The following is a 16,626-nucleotide window of genomic DNA, read 5'->3' on the forward strand; positions in this document are numbered from 1 at the left end:
TAGCTGACTATCTTGAGACTCTCAAACCACTTGAAGAGTAGATGTTCAACTATGTAAGTCAGGCCTTTAGTAAATAGCTAGTTTTGAGTTGAAGAGAGCATCCTTCACCCTGTGGTATGACATCTGCATTAAAAAAACTAACAGCATAACCAGTTTGAAAATAATTTATCCTATATGGAATCCTAGGACCAATTTCATAAGACAGCTGACTCTTGAAAAGACTCTTTGGAGAGAGAGAGAGCATGTATCTGAGATCCTATTCTTTATTAGAGCAGCATTTTATATATTAAATTCTGAATATGAACTGCAAGACTCAACAGCTGGTAGGCACACTGTATATATTATCATATATATTTGTGGTCTTTTAAATATTACTACAACTCTAAATATACAATGAGGATATAATATTGAGAATGGATTTGGTTAAAATGTTGATTGAAAAATGTTCCCGTCATAAAATAAAGTTCATTTGAAAATATATGTTTTTCTTCACAATAATGTGATTTCTCCATTTTCCAACTATTTTGCAACTTTTGCCAAATTGGGGGTTATTGAAGTGAAGGAAAATGGGAAGGTGTGGGGAAAACCTACTTTTTCTTACTCCACTTATTTTATTTTTAACTGTTAAACAGGAAAAAGGTGCATTTCCCCCTACTTTTTCCATCATCCTTTCCTCATTTCCTTCCCCTTTAAAAAAGGGGCTGTGGAAGGGGTAGAGGGAAGGGACATAAATTGTTTTTGTTTAGAAACCCAAAGTCAAAGCAGTTTTTATATTTTAAATGTTCCTTCTGAGATGTCTCTACACATTTGTGAAGAAGAAATATTAAAGGCTCAAACAACAGTGCATAGGTGTCCCTCTCTCTCTCTGAAAGGCTATGGAGGCTGAGGTCCATTGGCATCAGTAAACAGGTTCCAAAAACACCTCTTATTGATGCCTCTCTTCCTAAATTTTTAATGCATTTCTGTTAAGTATTCTAAAAATACCCTTTCCTCACTATGAATGAAGAAACAGGTTTTTTGTTTTGTTTTGTTTTTTTAATAAAAATAATTTACTGTCAAATAAAGGAAGAAAGGAATGGCATAATTGGAATGAATGTGTAGCATTCAATGTTTTCAAAAGTGATAGCTGGCGATTAGATAGAGTACTTTAACAAAGAAGGCCTTTTGCATATGGATAACCAAATTTTGTCAGTAGCTTTGCTTACACAGTCATGAGAATTCATGCTCACCTGCACAACAAAAGTTAACGCCCATAAAAGTCATTACAAGGGTCAGTGTTTGTTATATTTGACTTGAGTGATATCATTTCTTTCCATCAAGCATTTTATTATAAAATAATAGTATTTATATTGCGCTTTGTGTGTCTGAAGTGCTGAACAAACACTAACTATTCAAATATATACAATTCGTTTCTAGCAGTTACTTTCTGTTTTCAGCAGTTACCTGGAAACTATCCTGGAAATTATTTTTTTTGCAGCAGTGTAATCATGAAGGCACGTAGAACTTCCCCCCTCTTCCCTGCCTCCCCCTGCCCCATCCCACCCCAATTGCTATCTCAATCTAATCTCTTTTTCAGAACTCCATAAGATTTCAACAAACAGGAAAAGTACAGCGTGATTCCAAATTATAGCTTTACTTTGTCTGGGTTTAAAAAGGAAATATTTCCAAGCCTGAGAATAGCTGGAAGTTGGTGTACTTTACCATCTGCTGCTTGCTTAAGCCTAAAGGTATTTCAGATCCAGAGGCCATGCACTGCGAAGTCTGAGGAACTTAGGGAAAAACATAAGCCAAATAGGGGCTGGACTCAGCTTAAAATAGAAGCTATTTACTCAAAATGATTTACTAATGACAATTGGAAGCAGGGTTTCCTGTATCCCTTGTCAGGAATAGTTTCATAGCTGGTAGGGTCAGAAGGGACCTGAGCAGATGATCAAGTCCGACCCCCTGCCGTGGCAGGAAAGAGTACTGGGGTCAAACAACCCCAGCAAGGTGTCTATCTAGCCTCCTTTTGAAGACCCCCAGGGTAGGAGCGAGCACCACTTCTCTTAGAATATTGGACTCTGAATCCAAAAAAGTTCAGGCTGTCCCCGAATGGTGTGTTGCCATGTGTGTAGCCTTCCTTATATCCAGGAAAAGTGCATTGTGCAGAATTGAAAATGGCTACATAGAATTCAGCTTCAGGAATTTTTCATCATCTTGCTTGGAACTGCTTGTAAGTAGAGAGAGTGGGCTTAGAAGTGAGGGAAGAGCTCTTTGGAAGCTTTTTGGGAGCATGGGCTTTGGACATAAAAATAAAATAACCTGAAACTGCACCCTGCCCTACAGTTACATTGTCTCTGCTGCCCCAGTAAAGCCTTTTTAAAATTCGGGGAGTTCAGCATACTTTTTAAAGGACATAGATGCTCCCGCAAATTTTGGTGGTTTGGGGTTACGTGAAAGAGTATAAGGCAGTCAGCTGGGAGCAGACAACAGTCTCACTCCAGGCCTGATACTCCTTTCAGTTACACCATTGCAGACTGGGAGTCACACCAACAGGGTTCAAGCACTGTTCAAGTGGTGGAGTGGAATGATGATTTGGCTTTCTGGGTATGTAAACCCGAACCTATACTTATGATAAATTGTTCCTCTCTGCACAATTTTGTTAAAATCATATTGGACACAAACTCTCCTTTTCCAATAACACATTTAGACTCCCAGCACCATGAAAGAAAGAAAGTGGAGGAGGATGGAGAGGGAAGCCCTTCTGAGATGCTACGAAAGGCCGCTATGCCAAACCACAAAAACACAATCCAAGAGCACTGCCCTTATTAAAGTGGAATGAAATTCAATGGATCGTATTCAATCATCACTTATTCATGGCAGATTTCTTTTTTATGGCTTATTTTATATAACCAAGCCTATGATGTCTTCTGTCATTTGGGAAATAACTGGCATCTAGTAGTATTCATAGTCATATGAGGGCTGCATATGTGTGCAAAGCCCCTACACTAGGAGTGAAATAGGCAAATGGCCAAAACAATCACATTAAATATTATTTTCTTCCATAAAACTAAAGAAATTTAGACATATTTCAAAGATACCCTTTAACTGATGTGTTTTTTGCAGGAATACAGTTACAGGGAATTCTCTGATCGCAAATTTGCTAACAAAGTAGGTGTGTTTGCTCAGTGAAGGTGGGGAATTTTAGCCCATGATAAAACAGGTAAGCATTTTGTGTCACCTGTTTCTTATGAGCAGGAATCCTGGTTTTCTCTGTTTAAAAATCCTAAATTATCTGATTAAAAAAACCCAAAACTGTTTTTCCATGATTTAAAAGGCAACACCACTACACATATAGGTATCAGTTGAACAGAATGTTTTATTGATCTATCTACAATTTTACAGCACTTTGGAAGCCTACCAGTGCCTCAATCATTATAATTAAATAAATTCTAAATAACTATTTATTTTTGGTGTTTACTTTTTTTTTCTAATAGAAAAACTGCCCCCTTTGCTCACCAGGACATGGGTCCAGCTGTGGCTGTCCCCCCACCTGCTTCATAATGCTGAGCAGCCCTGATATGCTGGTGCCCTGCCCCTTCCCATGCTGTTGCCTCTCACTCCCAAGTCACAGCTCCCCCTCCCCCCAACCCTGTTGGTACCTTTTACTCCTGACCCACAGTCCCCTGCCCCCCACCCCCAGCCCTGGTGAAGGAGATCCCCAGCTATTAGCACTATGGGACCTGGTGACTGCTGGGTCTGGAGCAGAGTGCATAGCTTAGCACCCCACCCTGTGGGCAGCATGGCCAGATCAGAGCCGAATGGAGTCTATGGGAGGGTGGGGGAAGATGCGGGCTGCCTGCTGCTGGGCTTAGGGCTCCCTACCCTGCTGCCATTTCCCTGGGTGTGTCCACAGCCCAGTGGGTAGGACTTGGCACATGTGGGCAGAGCCAGGTGGGGAGGCTTGGTGCTGCCTCCATCACCAGGAGCCCCATGCCAAATACGCTGTCATGGCGAGGTGCCCCTGCCTACCCAGCAGAAGCAGAGTTGGTGGTGATGGTGCAAAGTTGTGCCCCCTCCTCCGCTGCTTCTGGAGAAGTGGGGGCACCTTGCCATGGTGGCACAGCTGGCATGGGACTCCCAGTGGTGATGGCAGCAACAACCCTCTCCACTCTGTTCCACGTCCTGCCCGCTGGGCTACAGAGGCCCTCAAAGGGAGGGCAGCAACGTAGGGAGCCCAGAGGCCTACAGCAGGCAGCTCACATCCTCCCCAGCCCTGCACACAAATCTGGGGGGTATATGCCCCAGTGTGTCACCTCTGGCACCAAACCCCTCCCCGGGAGTTCACACAGTGGCAGGGAGCCAGTTCCTCTGCCCCCTAGATGAGCTGCCTATGGCTCTGTCCCACTCCCACACCTTGGCCCTGCAGCCACGCACTGCCTCCAGATCCTGAGCTCCGCGCACCACTCTGGATGGGCAGTGCCCCCAGCTCCAGGTGCCAACCCTGCCTCACCATGGCCACCTCAATCTGCCCCTCCATTTCACTTATGTGCCCCCCCCCAACTTACCTGAAGAACTTACCTGAAGACTGCTTTCCAACACTGCCTGGCTATATTCCCAACCACATGCATGTGTGCCCACACACATGCACTGGCACCCCCTGCATCCCACTCCCCTCAGCCCCAAGCAGCCCTTGACAGGATGGAACCCTTCCAGCTTGCAAGGGGGGTTTCCTACATTTTTCTCCTTTAAAGGAGAAAATTCACATTTTTCTGAGGGAGACAGAAAACCCAGATCCCTGCTTCTGAGGCAAAGTAAAATTACAACTGGAAAAAGAAGTATATTTGGCTAAATGCTAAATATAGCCACTCCTCTCTCTGATATGCATGTATAACAATCATGCATGTATTAACAGCATTAAAATAGTTGGGCAATTCTACTTCTAATATTAGAGAGGTGCTCATGCCAGAGCTCCAGACTGGAACAGACTGAAACTTAAAGAGAGTTTTGGATCCCTAATTCAGCCCTTTGTTTAGTATTATATCTGTAATGACCTGAACACCAGAACTTGGATTAATAACTGAATTTACCGGGTCTGGGCCAAGGGCATTCAATTGATTCTGTGATTACTAGGTACTATTGCTTGCAGTTGACAGAAGGGATGCAGGGTCCCCTGGCTCCACAAGAACTTGTACCAATTTAGATGATGGGGGAGGGGAAAGCTGCTGCTGTTCTATGTTGAAAAGGTTGGAAAGGAAGACAGGGCTCTGGACCACTTATCCCATTACTATCTATCCCTCTTTTGGGCTGATTGAGGTGACAGGAGCCACTGGTATGGTTCTGCATTTTAAGTCAGCATTATTATGGCAGGGCCCTTGCCTTGGTCATTGCCATTAGCTCTGCCCTTCTACACTTCTGGAAATGGGTTTCAATCACTTTCCCCTCCTCCTCCATCTCCAGTCTGCTGTCTACAATTTCTGAAACTAAATGCTGTAGTGATAGTGAGGAGCTGGGTAATTTGACTCACTAAAGCTCCTATTCTTTACTTCACAGCCCACATATCAAAACAGGGTTCTGTGTTGGCACAGATCTGTGAGGAAAAGCCCAATCCACTAAATCAGAAGCCTTTGCCCTAGTATTCTCTCTGCCAATATGTCTTCTGAAGCCCTCAGGGGAGGAGGTAGGGAGAAAATCTCATATTGTACTAAAGACTACCCAGAAAAAGGATACGTCAGTGCTTGAGGTACTACTTCAGATTTTAGGAGTCCTTGATTCAGTTCCCAGCTCTGACAAAAGCTTTAGGCAAGTAATTCAGTTTCTCTGTGCATTAGAATAAATGCATTGGTGACCACTTGGCCTTCAGAGATGCACAATGTGGGTAATAACCACAATGCCACCGGAAATCAAAGTTTCTAGTATATCAGATTTGTATTGGACGTTGCTTCTTGCCCAACAGGTGTCTTCAGAGAATGATCTTCTTCATGTGGTGCTTCCAGGGGGTATTGGGCTTATGTTACCATTTGATGTCCGAGGCTTGCTGCAGGGCTCAACCAGAACATTTGTTATGATAAAACCGCTTTAGGCATTGGTAGGAACAGATAGCATGAATCGGTGGCAGGAGTTTTCTTATTTTCTTTTCATTTTTCTCTCTTCTACCCACCTTTCTACTCCAAAATATTGTATTTCTGTTGCAAGACTGGTGACCTGTTTTTGCTCTTAACACTCGAGCATCTTTAAAATATCAGCTATCAAACTAAATGATACATGTCTGAAGCAGATGTGATATCAAACCAGTAATAAGATTTTTAAAACATCCAATACTTTAAAACAGCTCCAGAGCAGAAGAAAAAGGGATTCTGTTCATATTTTTAGCATTACAAATAATAATTTTCCAAAATGAGAAAAATATTGGAAACTTGTACATGGGAGATTTGAAGGTATTAATTTTTATGGAGGACATAGCCAACTATAGCCAACTGTAACGGGGGGGCCTGCTCGGGGTCTGTCTACTGGTGGCCCCTCCCACCTGTTATGGGCCAACCACCCGCCTCCTTTCCTGCCATGCCTTGTTGTTAATTAATTGTTGTTAATTAAATGGGAGGCTGCCCACTGTATGCCCTGATGTCAGGGGGCACTATCTGCAGCTCTGTTCCTCCCCAACACTGCAGCCCAAGCCTCGCAGATGGTATTTGTAAATTCCGCTTTATGTTGGGGTCTTGGCCACTGTGGGCCTACCCCGTTTCTCTCTAGCTAGGCCTGTCAGTCAAAAAAACCCCACTAATCAGGGTTTGACTCCCAAGCTCTAGCTCTCAAAAAAAAAACCTCATTAGGGCTTCTGTACCCTCTGTGGTGCTGGGGTCTGCTCACCCCCAAATACTGCACTCTCTCTGGTGCTGGGGTCCCCACACTGCTGTAGGCCCCCAATGAGGCCTCCTCCTTCCCCAAATAGCCTCACCCAAACCACCAGTCTTAACATTCAACACAAAACATAGGCTTCTAAGGCCATATAATGGAAAAATGATAATACAGAAACAAGAGAGACAACATGCCCCCTTACTTGAGATGATCATGAGGATGGCTCAGGGCATGGCACAATCTTCCAACAGAGCCTGTAACCCTAGCACCATGGTCATTGGGAATCCACATCCCTGCTGCCCCTCTGGCCTTCTCCACTTGCCATTTGTAGGATCCTGGACTTCCTCTTCCTGTCCCCTGACTGGCTGGCAGGACTTGAGCCTTAACCCCTACTTGACTGGCCGGCCATTACTGGAAGGTTCTGGATTTAAAGGGACCACCCTGACTCTTAGTAACAGGGTTAGGGTTCCCTGTTACACCAACACTTAAAAATAAGCAACTTTTAGAACCAGCACCTTCTTCAGCTCACAGGGAACTTGTACTCAGGTTCACAATTATGCCTAATTCAGGAGCCATTCAAGTATTGCAAAATTTATTTCATAGATTTCATAGACATTAGGGCTGGAAGGGATCTCAGAAGATCATCGTGTCCAACCCTCTGCCCCAGGGGCAGGAAGTCAGCTGGGGTAACAGGATCCCAGCAAGATAAACATCCAATTGACTCAAAGGGATTTAGATTCAGTTCTGTGATATACTCTGCATTTATTAGCAGATGGTGAGCCACCTTCACTTCTAGCTATGCAATTAGTATTTTGCACAATTGGATACCATAATTCTCAGGTTTAAAGTGCCTAACTGTTGCATAAGATTGTCTGAATACAGTTGTTAATTTTTTTATGGATCTGATTTTATCAAGACATCATGGACAGTTTGATTTAAATTTTCCTAGTTTAGGGTACTCGCTGATAAGTTTAGAAGGTAAGAAGCAGCTAACTTTCATAACAGCTCTACATTGTTTAATATTCTGATAGAAATTTGAATGTGTGCTGGCTTCCTACATAGTACAGTCTATACATAACTATATATTTGTTTTGGGACAGGGACCCCAATACTCTGTTTGTAAATAGCTAAACCACTACCACCTTTGTCCATAATTAATGAGGGTTCTTTGGTAGTCCCATTATAAGCACTTCTCTGTAATTTAGATACATAGGAATATAAATTTTAGTTTCCTGATGGAATAGTTGCATGTATGAATTTAGTGGTTAGCAAAAACCCTTGGAATCTTTTAATGAACAAAACTAGATACTGGAAGATACCAGTAACTAAGGGAACAGGACACAGTGAAGGGAACCATTTAGGTGAAATGCATCCATTTCTAAAATTGTTTTGGTATCAAGTGCCTGAGATGTTTAGTACCTGCAGGTCCACTGACATAGACTTGGATGCAAAGCACTTCTGTAAATTATGGCCTGGACATATTACTAAAACATAAAATACAAACGAAGCTGACTTGACTTAACTGACATCAACTCTTTAAAGCGTGTCCTTTAAATAATGAAATGTTGACATTTAAAAAGCTGACTAAACATTTTTTGATTTCCAGTTCCCATTATTTTTTAATAAGAATTGGGCATCCATGCTGAGGTTCTCTGGATGTTAGTGAAATGTTAGTAAAAATTATATTGGGACTGTAATCTGGCATCATCTTCCTCATTCATTTTATCAGTTTATATTTTGTTTAGACTCTGTTTTAACAGATGAAGACAAAGCTACTTCAAAGGCCAAGGTTGAAATCTTTTCCCCATTGAAGCTAATAGGGAATTTTACAGTTGAGTTCATTTGGAGCAAGGATCTCACCCCTACTAGTTTTATCTTGTAGGAAGAACTATACAAGATATAGTTTGATTCAGATCACAGAATCATAGAAAACGAGGGTTGGAAGGGACCTAAGGAGATCATATAGTCCAACACCCTGCTCAAAGTAGAACCATTCCCAACTAGATCATTCCAGTCAAGGTTTGTCTAGCCAGGTCTTAAAAACTTCCAAAGATGGAGATTCCACCACCTCTCTGGGTAACCTGTTCCAGTGTTTTACCACCTTCCTAGTGAAAAAAAAATATTTGTAATATCCAACCTAAACATCCCTTGCTGCAACTTGAAACCATTGCTCCTTGTTCTGGCATCTGCCACCACTGAGAACAGTCCAGCTTCATCCTCTTTCAGACCCCCCTTTAGGTAGTTGAAGGCTGCTATTAAATCCCCTATCAGTCCCCTCTTCTTTAGACTAAATAAGCCCAGTTCCCTCAGTCTAGAACTAAATATAGATCTGACAAACTGGACATGCCTAGTCTTTTCATAGAACTTGGCATTCCAATGTGGAAGATAGGAAGAATTAGTATTTTGTATATAGTAGCACCCCCTGAGTACCAGACTTTTCTAAAAAGACAAGAAACAAAGAATTTACCCAAAAAAACTTTTCCAAACACTTACAGTCTAAAAACAAGAAATCAAGTTAATCATGATTCGATGGGATGGATGTAGTGTGACACTTGAGCCTGATTTGTGTATCAATGCTTCTTCTGAATGCTTACTTTGGAATTTGATCTCATTATTACAGGAGAAGGAGCTGTGAAATTCAGTTGCTCGGGTGACTGGCTGCGGACTAGAAGGACCTGGCTTTGATCCTAGGTGACGGCAGTGGGTTTCCATTCATTTCCATGTCCAGTGTAGTCTTTAGGCCTACCCAAACTCCTATCCAATGGGCCCCAGGAACTACCTGCAGGCAAAGGCAAATGGAGTATCATAATGATGACATCACCTCCTTCTTGGGCTGAGGGTAAAGAAATTGTTGAGCCCTGCCTCCATGGCTTATAAAGAAGACAACTTTACATTTTATTACAGGAGAAAAATTTCATACTGTGGATTTATCTATGGATCAGAGGATAGGAAATTGTCTTTAGAGTCTAAAAGGACTTTCTTTAGTGAAGTAGTACAGTTGTAAAACATGACAAATTTCAGTCCTGAACTACTGATGACAAGTTCAGGACTTGCCAAAATTCTAGAAGACAGATAATATACCATATTGATCCAAATCCAAAACAACTTTGAATTTAAGGTGACCTCCCCCAATAGTTAGATTCTATAAATGGAAACGTTTAAATTGTTATAATTGTCCACGTATAATTCTACTTATTGGAGGGTTTTGTTAAATTCATGCCCCCCCCCCCACTTTTCTATGGGAGGAAAAGCAGCAATAAAGGGGGGGGGGTGCAGGTGGTAATAGGCCAGCTGGCCTGACCCTCACCTCTTGCTTGACTCCACACCCACCCCAGACCTTGCCACCCCATGCCTGCAACCTTGCAGTGCTTGTGACCTGTGACACATGCCCTCCCACCACTACTCTCCCACAGGTTACTTTCCCCCCTACATTGGCCCTCCCCTTACTACCTGCCCCGTCCCCCACAATGGCTACTACTTACCCTCCAGCTCCAGCTGTGTCCTCTGCCCATCCAGGGAGCAGTGGTTCCAGGGATGGTAGCTCTAGCCTTGGCCTCAGCCCCAGGGTCAGCACTGGGTTGGAGTCAGAATGCCAAGCCAGAGCTGGTCAGAGCTGCAGCTGAGAGTGAGTGCTAGGGGAGGGGGTAAAGATGGGGGAGTGGGCATGGGGGAGCAGATGCTGCATGGGGCAAGGTGGGAGGGAAACAAGTGTTCAGTGCAGATGTGGTTATGGCTCCAATTCCAAGCCTGGTTCAGGACTGGAGCTGGAGCTTCAGCTGCCACCTGCACCCCACCAACTTGTACTCAAATACAAGATGAGAATCTCCTGCCCCACCCCATGTTGAATGGGGCAAAGAAATCTTGTTTTGGATTCTAGTAAATATGATAGGTCACAGACAGTGAGTACACCCAAGAAGCTTTTGGAATAATCTTTGTGAGTTTGAAACCAGTGCCTAGTGAATTTTGGATATATTAAATTTCCTTTTATCAAAGAGCAGAATTAATCCACAAATTGTGTTCCTGGTTATTAAACTGCAGCTACTAAAACTATTTTTTCCTAAATTGTCACATCCAGATACCTTGCAGCTAAGAGTTTTAAAGTTGCTGGCTGAGCAGCTCTGGATCACGTAAAGCTGATTTTTAATGGGCCTTGCAATATGGGGAGGATTTGGAAAGAAAGTTAATATTGTATATATATTTTTAAAAGGATGGATGGGACTATCCAAGGTAATTACAGGCATTACAGCTTGACAAGTTATCCTGGGCAAAATAAGACACCAGATACAGGACTCAAAGTGGGGTAATGATTAATTACTACTAATACCCATGCATTTGTGGAAAATGGCCTGGTCAAAATAGTTGTTTTTCTTAAATTAGATTATAGGTTCGATTGAAAAAGGTAAATGGTAAGTAATATGCTTAGATGTCTTTAAGGCATTTTATTGATGATATTTTAATGTAGAAATTAGAATTATATAAAATCAGCACAACACATTAAATGGACTAAAAATGATTTAAATGAAAGGTCTCAAAGTGTAGTTGTTAGTGAGGGAAAATCACTGTCAAACATGACTGTTTCTAGAGCAGGGCTAGAGGGCCACTTAATGAGTTTTGGTGAGTTGTTGAAGGCTGCAACAGTAGCCCCCAGGGGCCCCAAGTATCCCAAGGGCTCACCACCTGCTGATAATGATGCTGCAAGTGGTGGTGGGGGTTGTGCACTATAGGGAAGTGTGGGGGAGTCGCCACCCCCCTCACCCCCCACCCTCCCTCACAACCCACAAGCCACACAAATGCAAACCCTGCCCACCTGAGCTCCATGCTCCCACTGACCCCTAGGCACCAGCTCCGAGCTCCTGCTAGCCCATGGGCAACTGGTGCCACCTTAGTCAGGGGGGCATGTGCCCCCCCGTGACCAGTCCCGCCAACCCCCAACCCAACTGGTCAATTGTAGCAATTGACCAGTGCTCGCAGGGGGCACCAGCACTCCCGCCTCCCCCCCAGTCACCTAAGCAGTGAGCATGGCTAGTAATGGGGTGCACCGACACTCTCATGGGGTGCATGTGCACCCCCGTGCACCCCCTATGCGTTGCCAGTCTGCCAGCTCCATGCTCCTGCCCAGCTGCAGCTCTCCCTCACCCCCAACCCCCGTTGCTTCTCTACCTGCTGCCCAGAGCCAGCACTGCAGCAGAGATGGGAGGAGGAGCTGCAGAAAGCCCAGCAAGTCCCACAGGAGCTGTAGTAGTCCCACCCAGAAGCCATGTGTGCTGGCTAGGCTGGGCCTTTCTGTACATGAGAGTAGAAGCGAAGGGCATGGGCTGAGCAAGATGCAATTAATTGATGGGGCCTGCGGGGTGGACCAAATCACCTGGTGGGCTGGATCCAGCCTGCAGGCTGTATTTTGCCCACCCCGTCCTAGAGTCTCCCAGGATTGGTGGTTGGCCCTATATTTGTACTGGATATAGTCTCGTTTTCATTCAATAAGGGAACAGAAACAATACTTTGTGACCTATCTGACCAGTCATAGCAAATTGCACAGCTTAAATGTCTTTTTTTTTTTTTTTATTACAAGGACTGCAGCAAATTAGTGATTCAAGGAAGTAAGAGGGGTTGGTGGAGGAGTCTAAGCACATATGCAGAAAGATATCTCTGGATCCACTTGCATAATCCCTATTCAGGTGCTTGCCTAATTTAAATCTTCAATTGCCCAAGCACGCTGAAGTGGTTTCCATTCTACATAAGACTTATAACCATTACAGTATGTTCTCTCCCTGCCAATTCTCCTGAATTTCCTATGCGAGTTGCACTTAAAGCTAACATTATTTTAAATATATTAATGTGTCTATATGGCACTTCAAGTATATATTTATTTTTTTAAATCCCCATATATGGAGTTTAATTTTGTTTAATCTTGCTTTATTACTATAATCAGTCAGGCCCGAACTTGTTTCCAGGTATCAGCCAACATTTGTTGCATAACCCAGCTGCAGAATCAGCTGCCAAGAAATTTTGCTGAAATAAATCCTGAAATGCTACCTCTTGTTTGTTTGTTTTGATGGACTGATTTGTCATGGTGCAGCAATTCTCTTTGGATGGAATGGATTTTGATCCTTTAAGTTGTGGTGGATATTAAGACTAATAAAATTAAGATGGTAAGCCTTGTTATGCAGAGACCTGCACACTAAGTTGTCCAAGGTCATAAAAGCCTAATCCTGCCTGTTACATAAAATTGTTTGTACATGTCAGCAAAAATTAGACTGGATTAGTCCTAGCAAAAGATCTGCTAATACCACCCATAGACTCTGAAGTCTCTGACTGACTGACTAGAAGAAAGATAAGAGGAAATTTTTTTACCCCTGGTGGACAAAATTATTGCAGCCTGCCCACCTCCATTCAGGGATGGTGGTAGCAGGGCTTATTTTAAGGAGACATATATATAAGGTGCAAAAGAATCTTGTCCACCAATGAGGAAAAAATTTTGACACTCAGTTCCCTGTTTTACTTCTCCAGGGGTGCGTCTACACAAGATGCTTTATTGCACATTAAACCAATCTAATGTGCAGTAAAGTATCACTGTCTAGACATGCGCAGCAATTACTGTGCTTTAAATTAGTCTAAGGTGCCATTTGCTAGTATGAATACATACAGGTACTAGAAAGCTAGCACATTAACTAATGCACAGTAGCACACATGTAGATGTGTAGGCTCTCTCTGCAGCTGGGAGGGAGTGGCCCCTGGAGCTGGGACAGCTCCCCTTGCCTCCCAGGGCTCAGGGCCAGCCCTAATCTCCCTGCAGCTAGGAGGGAGCAGCCTCCAGGAGCCAGGGAAGCCCCCTTCTAGCCCCCTCTGCAGGGGTCGGGACCAGCCCCATGCTCCCCATGGCTGGGAGGGAGCTACACTAAGAGCCAGAACCCCCAGGGTTTGGGGCCAGCCCTGATCTCCTCCTAGCTGGGAGGGAACCATCCCTGGAGCCAGGCCAGCTCCCCATGCCCCCTGCCATCCTGGGGCTGCCCCCAGTGCTTCCTGCTAGCCCAGGGTTAGCACCCTGGGGAGCCTGGATCTCCCCCTGACTGCTGCAGTGGGGCAGAGCAGGGCAGGAGCAGTCCTAGACTGGGCTGCTCCTGCTGGGTGCGGTTTGCTCCCAAAACAGGCATCTGTGTAGACACAGGCACACATGTTTTCAGGACTGCTTTAATGGGCCTGAAATTTCTGCGCAGAAGATTCAGGTGCATTTAATTGCATGCGTAGATGCACCTGTAGTCAGTCAGTGTGTAGGGGACAGCACTGATAAAGATATTTTTGGCTGATTATTCACTAGGCATATTGGCCAATACTGATCTGATAACTGATTTACAGGAATGTAGCCAGGTAGCATGGAGAGCAGCACCCTGGAGGGAAGCCTGAGGAGGGGAAGGGGTGTCGGGGAGCAGATTGAAGTCCCTATGGTGAGGGAAGGAGTGGGGCTAGGGCTGGGACAGGGCAGTGAATGGAACCCCAGAAAGTTGCACAGAGCTGCAGGTGGCTCATCCAGGGGATCAGCCTCCCAGCACTTAAAAATGGCAGTGGGAGTGCTTGAACTAAAGCTTATCAAATGAGCTTTAGTTCAAGTGCTGCTGCCACCATTTAAGTGCTGGGACACTTTTCACCAGAGGATGGTGAGGGCGGAGGTGGGCTGCCCTCTCTGAGCTCAGGGCTCTTTGCCCTGCTGCCTTTGTCCTGGGAACCATGCACTGGCCACACTGCATCCTCTACCTGTCCAACAGCTGGAGGCACAACTCACCACCACCACTGCAGCCAGATGGGCAAGGGAAACAGTACAACCAGCATGGAGCTCCTGGGGCAAAGGCAGCAAGGTAAAGAGCTCTGAGCTCTTAGAGAGAGAGATATCTATATATAGATATAGGAGAGGATGTGGATGCAGCCGTAATGGTAAGACTCATCCCTACTAATTCATGCCATCCTGATGTGGCATAGATAGATAGATAGATAGATAGATAATGTCTCCAGAATCCACAGTGATACCACTGGTCCTGTTAGTTTGATCCTGAAAGACAGCCTGACCAGACCAGTCAGAAAGGAATCCAGGTGTTACCACTACTACTGGTCCCGATCTCCATGTGGCTGGGAGGCAGCTGCCTGGCAGCAGGGACAGCTCTCCCCACTGCTTGTGGCTCCTTGCTGCCCAGGGGTCAGCAATTGCTCCTGGTCAGTGTTTACACATGCACTTTCACATATTTAATGCTCAGTAAAGTGTCTTATGTAGACACACCCTGTATGTGGTAGTAGCAGTTACCACTTGAAGGAACAGAGATGCTGTAAAAAGTATAGCATTTACTTTTTTGGCCCAACTGTCTAAGGACATCTTGTATCTTGAGGAGTCACACAACAAGTAGATACAAACAAAAGTGAAGTTGTCAGAAACAGCTAGCACCAAGACAGCTGGCATTTCTGCCCAGAGTGAGGAAAACAAACTTTAATTTCTGTTACCTGAAGTTTTAACACTGAGCATGTTGAGACTATCCACAGGGTTTGGAGTGAGTGTTATCTGTCTTAAAGGTACTGATTAACAAGTTCAAGAACAGTGCCAAGTTTGTCACCATTTTGAGGTATTCATTCTGAGACAATTATAATTATACTTGAGTTTTGAAGGTGGTTGGCACTACCACTACTACGGACTTACACTGAACCTTTGGATGTTTGAAACTTCTGAAAATGACGTATGACTTGTCTCCAGTTTAATACACAAAATATGAAGCATGGGCAAACATTTTTGTTAACATCTCCAATCTTAATTGGATTCATTGGACAGTATTCAAAATTAAATTACAACAAAGTGAGGGGCAAATGAGGGTAGGTCTGCTCACTTTTTCTAAGAATTACATCTGTTTCCAGTAATCCCTTTTAAAATCTTTTCCAATTTTGTCTTTGATGACAAAAGATAGATTCAAGTACTGAAATTTCTGGAGGTGAAAGTACATGGGAGCCATCTGTTTGAAGTTTCCTTTTCTTAAAGTATAGATACAGAGCAAAAACTATCAGAATGGAGCTGAAAAACCTGAAAATCCAGGAGATTCTGAATTGTGAAAGTTGCATGTTAAAGTACGTCTTTTGTACAGCATGTGATTAGAAGTAGCCCTGCCAGATGTGACCTTGGTTAACCGATAAAGGTAAATAAATACAAAGAAGCATCAGCCAAGCAATTCATGTTCCAGGCTACAGCGAATGCTTCCATCAATCTTCTCCTTATAGAAGTGGATCGTACTTTCATATTTTTTTCATTATTCTCAAATTTCAAACTATGACACGTTTAAAAACTGAAACAAATGTATTCAGACCTCTTTCTGTAGCAACTGTGGCTGCGAAATGAAATTACAATGGAGGACCACTGTCACTTACAGCAAATAAATCTACTTTGATCCACATTGATTCATGAGCTTGTCATCAACTAATACAAAAAGCTGTAGGGATTGTAAATCATATTGTGCTATGTATAAATTGAATTACACAACTGAAGCTTCACAAATGCTTCTTTACCCTTCTAAAAAGAGAGTGATGTAATATTAGCATGGAGTACTGCTGCTTTACAATAGTTTCTAATAAAAAAAAAGGAGAAGTTAAATATTGCAAGCCCCGAATGTATCCATTATACTCCAAGGTATTAATTGCTTCAGACCACGGGGCTAATGCTTGGGAAAATAAATAAATAAATACATAAAAGCTACTACACTCATGAGTTACCAGTATGAGTTTCTAAATTCACTGTGCTAGCACTGTGCTGTGCTAGCTATTCCTGCT

Source organism: Alligator sinensis, unplaced genomic scaffold (genome assembly GCF_000455745.1).
Source record: "Alligator sinensis unplaced genomic scaffold, ASM45574v1 scaffold563_1, whole genome shotgun sequence".
Lineage (NCBI taxonomy): Eukaryota > Metazoa > Chordata > Crocodylia > Alligatoridae > Alligator > Alligator sinensis.